The sequence below is a fragment of the Ictidomys tridecemlineatus genome, chromosome 1 (assembly GCF_052094955.1).
Source record: "Ictidomys tridecemlineatus isolate mIctTri1 chromosome 1, mIctTri1.hap1, whole genome shotgun sequence".
NCBI lineage: Eukaryota > Metazoa > Chordata > Mammalia > Rodentia > Sciuridae > Ictidomys > Ictidomys tridecemlineatus.
The window spans coordinates 175,138,054-175,150,142 of NC_135477.1; the positions used below are offsets into that span (position 1 = coordinate 175,138,054).

General features: G+C 33.8%; 1 long non-coding RNA gene across 1 annotated transcript in view; it reads left to right on the plus strand.

Moving 5' to 3' along the window:
• LOC120885575 (uncharacterized) overlaps positions 1–12,089 on the plus strand; it is a 458,357-nt gene that overhangs the window by 268,861 nt on the left and 177,407 nt on the right. Inside the window, exon 2 of the long non-coding RNA XR_013425685.1 lies at positions 11,402–11,443. This is a non-coding gene — a long non-coding RNA (uncharacterized LOC120885575). The remainder of the gene's footprint in view (positions 1–11,401; positions 11,444–12,089) is intronic.

Here is a 12,089-nt window from a genome sequence, read left to right on the forward strand (position 1 = left end):
TGTCGACACATTGAGAGTTATTATTGATAAGTAAAGACTCCTGACATTTTTTTTTCGGGTTGTTTTTAATGTTCTTTGGCCTTTCCATTTTTTCTTGTGGGTCACGATGGTTTGATGGTTTACTCTATCAGGTATGTTTCTTTTCTATTTCTCTCATGTGTCTACTTTTCTAATGAGATTTTTACTTTCACATGTTTGCATGATGACAATTATCTTTTTTTTTTTTTTCCTGGTAGTGGGATTCTTTTAAGCATCTTTTGTAAGATTGGTCTGGGTTACATTAATTTGCTGTTTTTGCCTGTCTTGGAAAGGCTTGTTTTTTCATTCATTTCTGAAGTTAGCTTCACTGAGTATAATAATTTTTGTTATATTTTATGTCAAAAAAAGGAAATACATCATTGCATTCACTCTTGACCTATAGAGTTTCTGCTGAGAAATCTTCTGTTGGTCTAATAAGGATACCCTTAAATGTGATCTGGTTGTTTGCTCTTAAAAAGTTCAGAATTCTTTCTTTTTCTTGCAACTTGACAGTTTGACTATACTATGCAATGATGAAGAGTTTTTTCTTGTCTATTTTCCTAAATGCCTCCTGTACATGGATGTTCACACCTTTCCCAATTTCGCAGAAGTTTCCTGCTATTATTTCATTGAATACATTTTCTGTGTCTTTATTGTATTCTCATCACCTTCATATATTCCAAAAGTATTGATATGTAATCATTTCAGTGGAATCACAAAGAACTTGAATGTCTTCTTTGTTTTCTTTTATTTATTTTTTTCTTATTTTCTTTATTTACACTTAAATTTTAATTTATTTTTGTCTGATTAGGATGTTTCAAAAGATTTGTTTTCAAATGCAGATATTGTTTCTACCACATGAGCCACTATGTTGTTTAGTGCTCATTTCAAATCAGACTGTTTGCTGTTTTGCTGTTGAATTATTTCAGATCCTTATGCACTTTGGATCTTAACCCCTTGTCAGATGTATATTCTGCTCTTCTGAAAGTGACCATTATACTACTGATCTTTCTATTGCTGTACAAAATACATTTTTAAAAAATTCTGTGTGATCCTAACTATTTTTTGCTTTTGGTTCTGTGCTCAACTCTTAGTTGAGTTTGGTCAAACTTTTTTTTTTTTTTTTGCTTATTTTCTCAACTTCTCTCAAGTAACTAAAAATGTAATTCTTTCTTGCGTTAGTTTGGAATTGAATAATTTATCTTCTTAAATTTCATTTTCTTATTTTTCATATTTCCAAAGATGTGTGAAAATACAAAATAAGAGGTAGAATGACATAGTTTAAAACTTTTCTCTTTGGGTTGGTCATGGTGTCACATGCCTGTAATTCAAGAGGCTTGGGAGTCTGTGCGTGAGGATTGCAAGTTTGAGTTCAGCCTTAGAAAATTAGTGAGTCCCTGTCTCAAAATAGAAGATAGGTTGAAGATATTAGAGTACCCATTGGTTCAATCCATAGTACCACAAAAGAAAAGGAAACATTTTTTTTCTCTTTGAATTTTTAGTAGAAATATGAGGGATAGTTCATGAAAAATCTCTATTACCTTTTTTTTATGAAAATCCTGGAAAACAGTCCTTAGAGATGGCTGAAGTCTGTGCTCTTCAGTTGGATGTCACTGTTTGATTAAATACATTTTCTATTTCATTTAATTTTAATTCAATCACTTTAGCCATCTCTTAAGTGCTCCATCACATGTGGTTACCATACTGAATGGTACAAATATACAACATTTTCATACGCCTAGAAAAATCAGTTGGAGAGCGCCTACTCAAAGAATGTGGTGACTACTCAGAACAAATATACAAACTAGTGACCTCACTTTTATTTTCAGATAAAGTGTTTCCTACTTTTTACAGAACTTTAGTTACCTGAGTCCACTCGGGATTGGTGCTACTAATGGGCTTATTAAATGAGTTGCTGGAGACAGAAACCAGTGAAATCTTCAAGTGTGCAGATGAAACTTAGCTCTTCTGGGAGTGAAAGTGCCAAATTGAAAAACTGTGCCTGAAGGCTTTATGAGGGGCAGACATGCATCCAGTGAGCGTCTCTCTAAGCAAGTACGTTGTGCTAAAGTTAGGTGGAAATGATTTTGCCTTACAGTATAATGGATTATGTTTTTCTGGTTAGCAACTGATGGCATAATGTCAGGTCATTATGTAGTATTCCTTAAAATACAAAAGTTTCTTATGGCTCAAATTAACAAAAATGATTTTCGGTGAATTAATGATGGAGAAAATATTTCCAACTTATGTATACTATTTAATAAGCATATGTATCTGCAAAAAGAAAACTTCACAGAGGTGGTATTTTATTTTTTTAATAGATTAGTTATAATTTTTCAAGTAGAAATGGAGGAAAAAGACATTGATTTGCAAAGTAATCAACATATTCTAAACACAAAAGAATAAACAAGTATGTTTATTGAGGAAAAAAATAGTTATGTGTGATAGAAGCTAAAGGTGAATGACATGATTTAATTTTATAAATGAGTGCTTAATCTCAAATAAGAATAATTTTATAAATAAGTACTTAATCTCAAATTTCAATGGAATTTAATGTTATCAAGGAGAATTCTGATACTAAAGTTCTTTTGCATTTTTATGTAAGTCTGTATTCTCTCCAGAAATTATGGATGTTTTAGGTCCTTCTTCCTCATAGTAAAAAAAAAATATATATATATATGATTATGGGGGACTAGCTGGTTCATATATTTATTATAAATACGAATTATTATAAATGTCTGGATAACATGCATATCCAAGAGATGAAGATATTCATTAACATTAATTATTTAAATATTAGGATAGGTCTTTAGGTGTAAATCAGTAGTATAGCACTGGACTAGCATGTGTAAGGCCCTGATTCAATCCCAAGCAATGCAAAAATAAAAGTGAATAAAATATAATGAAGTAAAATAACAGATTTATCCTATTGAACAGCAGAATAGCATAATTTAATGAGTTAATTAATATTTTAGAAAGATAACTAACAATAACGTAGTTCAGTAGTTCTCATAGGGGATGATACTGCCTCACATGGTATAGATAGCCATGTCTGGAGACAGTCTTGGTTGTCACAGTAGGGTAGGGGACAGGGAATGTGTTAGCTTTTGGTTACTATAAAAAAATATCAGAAGTAATTAACTTACAGTAGTAAAATGTTTAGTTTGACTCGTAGCTTTGGTGTTACACTTCATGATTGATTGACCTTCATGATTGATTGACTTTCTTACTTTTGGGACTGTGGTCAGGTGCTACATCACAATGAGTGTATATGGTGGGACAAAACTGCTCACAATACAAACCAGGGAGCACAGAATATAAGAACCAGTCAAGCTCCCGTAATTTTTTTTATTTAATTATGGGGAAGAAGTACAAAAAAGGTCTGTAATATCTGGAGAGAATACAGACTTACATAAAAGTACAAAAGAATTTTAGCATCAGAATTCTCCTCTATAACATTAAATTCCATTGAAATTTGAGATGAACCACACTTTATATCAAAACTATATGAATTTCTTGAGCAAAGACAGTAGAAATACTTTTAAATTTCACAAGACTCTTAATTTTAATTTATTAAATTCAGGAGTCTTATTGAGAAGGTTGGTGCTTGCACCAATATTTTGGAGTGTTCACCCTGTTTTCTTCTAGCAGTAAATGTTTCTGGTAAAATTCCTAGGTCTTCAATTAGATTTGAGTTGAGTTGATTTTTGTACACAATGAGAGACAGGGATCTAGTTTCATCCTCTATATACATGGATATCCAGTTTTCTCAGCCCCATTTGTTTAAAAGGCTGTCTTTTCTCCAGCTTATATTAATGGCACCTTTGTCAAGGATCAGATGACCATGTCTGGATGGATTTTTGTGTCTTTTATTCTGTTCCACTGGTCTTCATGTCTGTTTTTATGCTAATACCATATTGTTTTTGCTATAGCAGGGAAGTATAATTTGAGGGCATTGTGCACCTCCAGCATTGCTCTTATTGCTTAGTATTGCTTTGGTTATTTTGAGTCTTTTATTCCACCACAAATTGGGTAGATCAAATTAAGCAGCTCCTGCATAGCAAAGAAAACTTTTCAGAAAGTGAAGAGAAAGCTGACAAAATGGGAGAAAAGTCTTTTCCAGCTACTCTTTTAACATAGAATTAAGATCCAGAATATATAAATAACTCAAAAACACCACCACAACAGCTAACTAGCTCAGTCAATAAATGGACAAATGATCTGAACAGAAATTTCTTAAAAGGAGAAATACAAGTGTCCAACAAATTGTTTGAAAAAAAAAAATGTTCAATATCCTTAGTAATCACAGGAATGAAAATCAAAACTACACTTAAAGTTCACTCTAATTAGAATAGCAGTTGTCAAGAATGCAAATTACAGGCTCTCTGCAGTGGTGCACACCTGTAATCCCATTGATTTTGGAGGCTAAGGTGGGAGGATCAGAAGTTCAAGCCTATCCTCAGCAACTTAGTGAGCCCTATATTAAATAAAAATATAACAAGCACTAGGGATGTGGCTCAGTGGTTAAGCACATGTGTGTTCAGTTCCTAAAATAAAATTACAAATAACAATAACTACTGGTAGGGATATTCCTCAAAAAACTAGGACTGAAATTCTTATTGGCCAGGATATATGGGCAATGAAAAAACAGACTCCATTTTGCCTGAGACCCCACATCATGTAAGAAATGCATATTCCATGGGAAAGCCCTGCTTTTGTGCCCATAAATAATTGCTTAGCATAGTATGTTTGGCAACACAAAATGGCAATTCTTATACAATGTAAAACTGTTGTCTCATTGATCCCCATTTTTCTTGGACAATGTACCCTGTCAGAGATTGATTGTCTAGACGCTAGCAACCATTCTTTAACTTGTACTCAACTAGGGACATTTTAGCCCATTCCCTTTACTGCTTACATTTATTTTGAATCATAGCAACAGCTACTTATGATTAATGTGGTTTTGGACTATAAAAGGTGTACTGAAACCCTGGGAGAGAGTTGAATCGTGGAGACTTGCATCCTACTCTTTGGCCTGGGAGCTGGTGGATCTGGATCACTAACTAGTGAATAAAGTTTCTGTCTCCTGTTTTAAGATGGACTCAGTGATTAATTACAATCTCACCATGATATTATATAGTCCTGCATCATTTTCCTTGGTATATCTAAAAGAACTAAAATCAGCATACCCTAGTGATACATGCATGCCAATGTTTATAGCAGTGTAATTCATAATAGCCAGGTAATATAACCAGCTTAGATGTCTATCAACAGAAAAATGGACAAAGAAATGTGGTTTATGAGTCTTACTCATCCCCCCAAAGTGAAATTATGGATGGAACTGAAGAATGTCATATAAGTGAAATTAGATGGATTCAGAGAGAAAAGGGTCAATCTTTCTTTCATATGTAGAAGCTTGGTATAAAAAAAGGAGTTATAAAAAGGTATCTTGAAAAAATAAAAGGGAAAACATTAGAGTAGTGGAAGGTGGCTGAAAAAGGAGGTATGGGAAAGTACTAGGAAACAAAGGAAAGTATAGAGGATAGAGATTATTAATTTTCACCTTCAATCGAATAGTTATATAGCTACCAAAAGAGATTGTACCAATTTTATACTTCCACCTGCTGTTTGAGAATTTTAGGTCTTTTTTCTGCCTTTCTTTTTAGCCTTTGAAGAGAGATTATCCAGGTACTGTATCATGTTATAATTTGCATTTCCCTGATGCTTTTTGTTTGTTTGGATAGCCTCAATGAGAGGTTATTAGTATAGAGACATGTTGACTAAGGTGATAAAGGGGTAGGAAAAGGGAATCTTGTGTATTGCTCTAAATCAAGAAGTTGTCCTTGCCTAGACTTGGAACATCTCCTTAGCTCAGCTGTTGCTGTTGTTGTTCAGGCTGCCACTACTCCCACTTGGACCTGGAGAACCTAAAGATGCTGGAGTCCACACTTTCCCAGTGACTGCATTTCTGCAGATTTGAGAATCACACACAGAGTGTCTCCTACTAGTGCCTTCCCTTAGTAGGAACAGCCATCAATCAAGGAAACACAATCTAGTGGGACCATTTTCAGGGTTTCAACTTGCCACCGCTCTCCTCCAGTTTGCCCCTCAAAAAAGGAAAAAGCATGAAAGTTCAGTAAGAATACTGCATAACAAAATAGCAAAATAGTGGCCCTCATGATTCTTAGAACTTCTGATTGAATGAAGAAAACAATATACATGAACATCAGTTAGTGATACAGAAAATTGGGAGGTTGAGTTGTCATTATAGACCAAAAACCTTAAAATGATTTGTCAGAGAGCAAGAAGAGACATTGAAAGTTGAAGCACATGCAGTGGGGTTGAGCTTCGTTTCATGTTTGGATAGGAGGAAGGAGAATAGCATTCTGGGCAACAGGAGTAACCTGAGTAGAATAAAGATCACAGGATGGAACTCTAGCATCTCTCTAAAATATTAAGATTCTTTCTTACCTGGATTTCAATGTGCTCAGGGAGGGAACACTACAATCAAGAAACTGAGACTATGAAACAAGATTGCTGTCAACCTGGAAATCTGGAAACCACACAGCAACAAGAACAAGGAAACTAAGAGGTTTAGCCCAGAGAGGATAAATCCAAAGCTAATGTCTGTGAAGTATTGGGTAGAATAAGATGTAAGCTCTTTCTGGCTGTGTGGAAAGGAAGAGCTTCAATCATTACACAGTAATTAGAAGCATTCAGCTATAAATTAAATTAATTTTTAAAAAGCTTATGTTGTATAACAGAACATAATATATCATGTTTCTATGATTTCTCCAGCCTTAAATTATTCTCACAGAATTTAAATGACCAAATATATCACTAAAAGTATGCTAGTAATAAAAATTTTAAAAAGATGATTTAAATTTTTGTAATCTAAATAAAAATTTGGTGTGGGATATAGCAACATTTGTTAAAAAAATTGAAGACCACTTAGTTTAAACTTTAATAACTAATGTAATTAATTTTTCTTGAATGCTTATTCTTTGCCAGGAACTATCCAGAGAACATCTAAATAAAATAAACAAGTGTTTTCTAAAGAAATTAGCAAGGAACTCAAGTCTTCTATGATGCTTCAAAAAAAATGAATATAAGGTCAAAAAGTGTTAAGAAATTGGACATCCTCTTAGCCTCTTAATGATAGTAGCACACAGATTATAAAATACTTTCATAGCTCTGTGATGTTCTTCATAAATAAAATTTGCTTAACCTTTGAATCAAAGTGTTTTCTAAATTACATTCAACACCCCCTCCACCCACCGCAGTATCTTATCTGTATTCTGTAATTGGAGCCTGCAAAGTTGTAGCATACAAAATCAACTTGCAAAAATAAATTATCTAAAAAAGAAATCAAGAAAACAATCCTATTTATTGTAACTACAAAAAGCACCAAAATACACCTGGGAATAAACTTCACCAAAGAGGTAAAAGATCTCTGCAAAGAAAACAATAAAACATTGAGTGAAGTAATTGAAAAAAAAAGACATAAAGTTGGAAAGAGATCTTTGTTCATGTATTGGAAGAATCAATATTTTTAAAATGTCCACACTACCCGAAGCAATTTACAGATCCAATGCAATAACTATCAAAGTACCAATGTTATCCTTCCCAGAACTAGAAAAAAAAATTCAAAATTCATAAGACAAAATCACCCAAATATACAGAGCCATTTTGAGTAAAAAGAATAAAGTATGAGGCATATGCTGCCTGATTTGTAAACATACTACAAAGCTATAATAGTCAATACAGCACAGTCTTGGCAGAAATACAGACACACAGACCATTGGAACAGAATAGAGGACCTAGAGGTAAACCCACATTTCCACATCCACCAGATTTATGACAAAAGTGCTGATAACACACTGGAGATAGAGGAGTCTTTTCCATAAATGATGCTGGGAAAACTGAATGTGCACACACAGAAGAATAAAACTCAGCCCTCATCTCTCCCCTTCCCAAAGGACTACTCAAAAGAGATTAAAACTTAAATATAAGATTTAAAACTGAAACTAAAGTAAAAATGGGGGATTTTTTCTGTACATTGTTTTTGGATAAGACCTCAAAACACAGAAAACAAGTCAAAAATAGACAAATGGGGTATAAAACATAAAAACTTAGAGAGCTTCTGCAAATTAAGGGAAACAATAAAATGCAAAGACCACCAACAAAATGGGATTTGATAATCGTTTGATCTCAGAATATATAGAAAAATCCAAAAATTCAATAGGGAAAAAAAATGCCCACATAACTCCATTTAAAAAGGACATTAGTTTTAATTAGATAGTTTTCAAAAGAAAGTCCCCGAATGACCATGGACAGATATGTGAAAAAATTCTCAACAGGACTAGCCATCAGAAAAATGTGAACCCAAATCATAAAGAGATATCATCTAACCTCAAAAAGAATGGCTACTATCAAAAAGGCTAAAGATAAATACTCTGATAAGGATGTGAAGAATGCTATTGATGGGAATATAAGTTAGTGCATGCACTATGGAGAACAAACAGTATTTTGGTTTCTCAGAAAATTAGAAGTAGAGCTAGCACATGACCCAGTAATCCCACTGTGAGGTATAGTCCCACAGGAAATGAAATGAGGCTGTTGAAAGCTGTGCTGCTCTGCTTAGCATGGCACTATGCAAAGTAGCCAGGATATGGAAATAAACTAAGTGTCCAACAATTGTTGAATAGATTTAAAAAAATGTAATATACACAGTGGAATACTCTTTAGATTTAAAAAAGATTGAAATCCTGTCCTTGGTGACAAAATGGTTGGAAATGGAGATCGTACATTAAATAAGACAAGAACAAAATGGCAAGTACAGAACATCTCATTCATATATGGAATCTACCAAATTGATCTCAAAGAAATTAAGTGAGGAATGGTGATTGACAGAGGCCAGAGACAGTAGGTAGGGGAGGGGAGGAATAGGGAATGGTCAATCATTGGGTAGAAAGTTATAGTTGGTATGAATAAGAAGATCTGGGGCACATCATGGTGACTACAGATAAAAATTGCATACTCTACATTTCACAAAGCTTAAAGAAATGATTTTGAAAGTTTTTATAAAGAAATTATAAACGTTTGAAGATAGAAATATGTTTAACCAAATTTAAACATGCAATGAATTGTATTATTGTACATTACATGGTATACCTAATATGTCAAACTTATAGGTATTCGTGTGTCATTTAAAAAAATGAAGTTATCCATCCTTTCATATTTTTGACTTTACATTGTGAAAAATTGTTATCTTCAAAATTGTAACTTTGAAAAAATAAAATTAGTAATTACTGCCTATGGGAGCTTGTAGGCATGGGCAATAGTTTCAATATGGTATGAACTGTGGCTCCATAGGGTAAAGGCCTATGTTACAGAGACCCAACTGAACCCAGCCTTGGGGTAAGGAAAAAGTTGGGAAAATTTTAGAGAGGGAAATAAGTAAGCCAGGATCTATAGGGTACTCATAAGCTCTTGGGAAAGAGGGTAGCCAAGAGTATCCCAGACTTGATATTTAAAGGGTAGCACAAACTTGTTTGCATTTCAGATTTTCTTGCAGGGGCACTAAGAGCTTTACTGAAACAAATTTATACAACTTGGGGTATTAGAAGGAAGCAGAGAGACCCTGTAGTCCCATAATCCTTTTCCGGAATGGTCTGAGAGAGGCCATCTAGTGTCTCTTTAAATATCTTTAGTTACTGGGCACTATCTCATGATGTAGTGTTTCTTCTATATTAAAATGGAATCTGTTGAGGGCCACAGCTGAATCGGGATGACGCATGACATTTTTGCCAGAAGTAGCGGTTGAGAGGTGACACCAGCGAGCCATTAAGATGATGACTTTGGGTTCTCGCAGAGATCCCCTTGAGTTGAGCTCTCGGGGGAATTCCTGAAGAGTTCCCATTGGTTGGGGAAGTGCCAGAGGAGGGATTTTCCGGTTGGTGGTTCCGGGAGGAGCCGCATGGCATTCGGGAGAGTTCCTGGGGAGCGTGTGTGGAGTGTGCTGGTGGAGTTCAGAAATAAAGTTTGTTCCTCTTGACTGCCTCGTGATTCGCACCCAGCCAGACTTCGGCAGGAATCAACCTTCCTATAACTTTCAGCGGCCCCAGTTCTGCATTCTTGAGCCTCACACAAGAACTCTGGACTTTATTATTTTGGGAATACCCGAGTCATTTTCTGTTGGTGATGGAATTTAAAATCAGATCCATGTGATGGAGTTTTCAGTTACTCTGCTCATTCATTTTAATACCAGACATTTCACTGCATTTAACATGTGAAATATATCTGCATATCTGAGAGTTTTCTTAAGACTACAATATAAATATTGAGTCTTATATAACCTTTTATTTATCAAGGGAGTATTTGGAGGATTTGGTTTCAAGCATCTTTTTTGTGAAAATGTTAGACCTTAGGAGCATTTTCATAATTCAGCAGGGTCTGCAATGTTAATGGACCCGAGCAGCAGGACATTGGGCCACATACCATAAATATTTCTCAGAGTGCTTGTGATTCCAATTCCAGAGTCTAATGCTGGCTGTAATTCATTTGTTTTTCTTCTCTTATTGAAAGTCATTCGCAGCAGCTTTCTGATTTTGGAAATCTATGGCTTTTGCACAATTCTAAGTTGGTAATCCAAATTTAAATTAAACTACGCTAGTAGAAAAAAACATGGTAAGGCTAGAAAAAAGTAATTTTGGAGAAATATTTTCTATGAGCAAAAGATTCTTTTAAAGGTATTTAAATCACTCTAGGACAAATTAAAGTTTCCATTCTGCTGTTTTGTCTCAGGTTTGCATTGTTCAGAATAATAAGCGTAAGGAAAATATATTCTTCTCTTTATTGAAATTAAATAGTTGAAAATTGCTTGATAGCTTCAAATTCAAATTTAAATGCAAGTTACATGAAACACAACATGATACTTTTTGCGTGTGTATTTAGTTGGCATCACAAAATTAACATGTTTACATTTTTTTAGAAACTTGTTAAAATTACTGGTTAAACTTACTGCTTAAAATTTACCTTAAGTAGAATTAGAATTATAGATATGATTTAGCTCTATTTAGGCAGATTCCATGGTTTTATAAAAGAAAATCTGAGACCAATAAAATTAAATAATTTGTGTTAGAGGAGTAAAAATTCTCTGAGGATTTTCACCCCATGTGCTATTCTTTTTTCCCCCTCTTAACTTTGTAATAAGCCTATTGTAATAGTGTTGCAATAGATGTTAAAGTATTCTATTAAATACTGAATACATATATTTTAGCTTAGGAAAAACAAAGGAATCTAATTTTGAAAACTGAAACCTCCTAAATATCATCTGATCTAATGCTCATTTTCTCTGCTTTTTGTGTTTTTCTCCCACCAGGAAAATCATCTTTGGGGATCTTAATCTTCTGAAGAACTTCTGGTAAGGATGTCAAATAAAAGAAACATCTATAAAAATGATCCTAGCATATTTAACCCATGGCATTTATGTTTTCAAATAGAATTTTCAGTATATAAATAGCTGAGAAAACATGCATCATTTTATATTTATTCTGCAACTCAAACAGACACTGAAAAGGAGCCATTAAATATCTGTTATTTATTGTCAGTGAGATGTGAATGTCTGATAATAGATTGAAATGCTACTTGTTTAAGAATGAGTAATGATACTGACCTTTAATGGATGAGCAAATGAAAGAGAATTTAAAGGACTAGAGGAAGAGAACTGAAACCAGAGATTCCATTGACATCGCTAGCTAACACAATTCCTTTTTTCCCATTAACTTGTTAAAAAAAAATACATACCAGATATTAATTAATTTATTTACCTATTTTATACTTTTATTACCAATCTTTCCCACTATGAGGTAACTTACAGGGGAGCTAAAATGTTTGTCTTTTGATATATGGCTAGCCCATATATCAAATATGGACTATCTGTTGAATGGCTGTATTAATGATTGATAAAATGACCACTTATCAACTGAGCTCAGTTGTTTTATTTGCAGTATTTCCATGTGTTTTCCTAATAAACCTAAAAGGTACTTACAGAAGTAGGTATGTTTCCT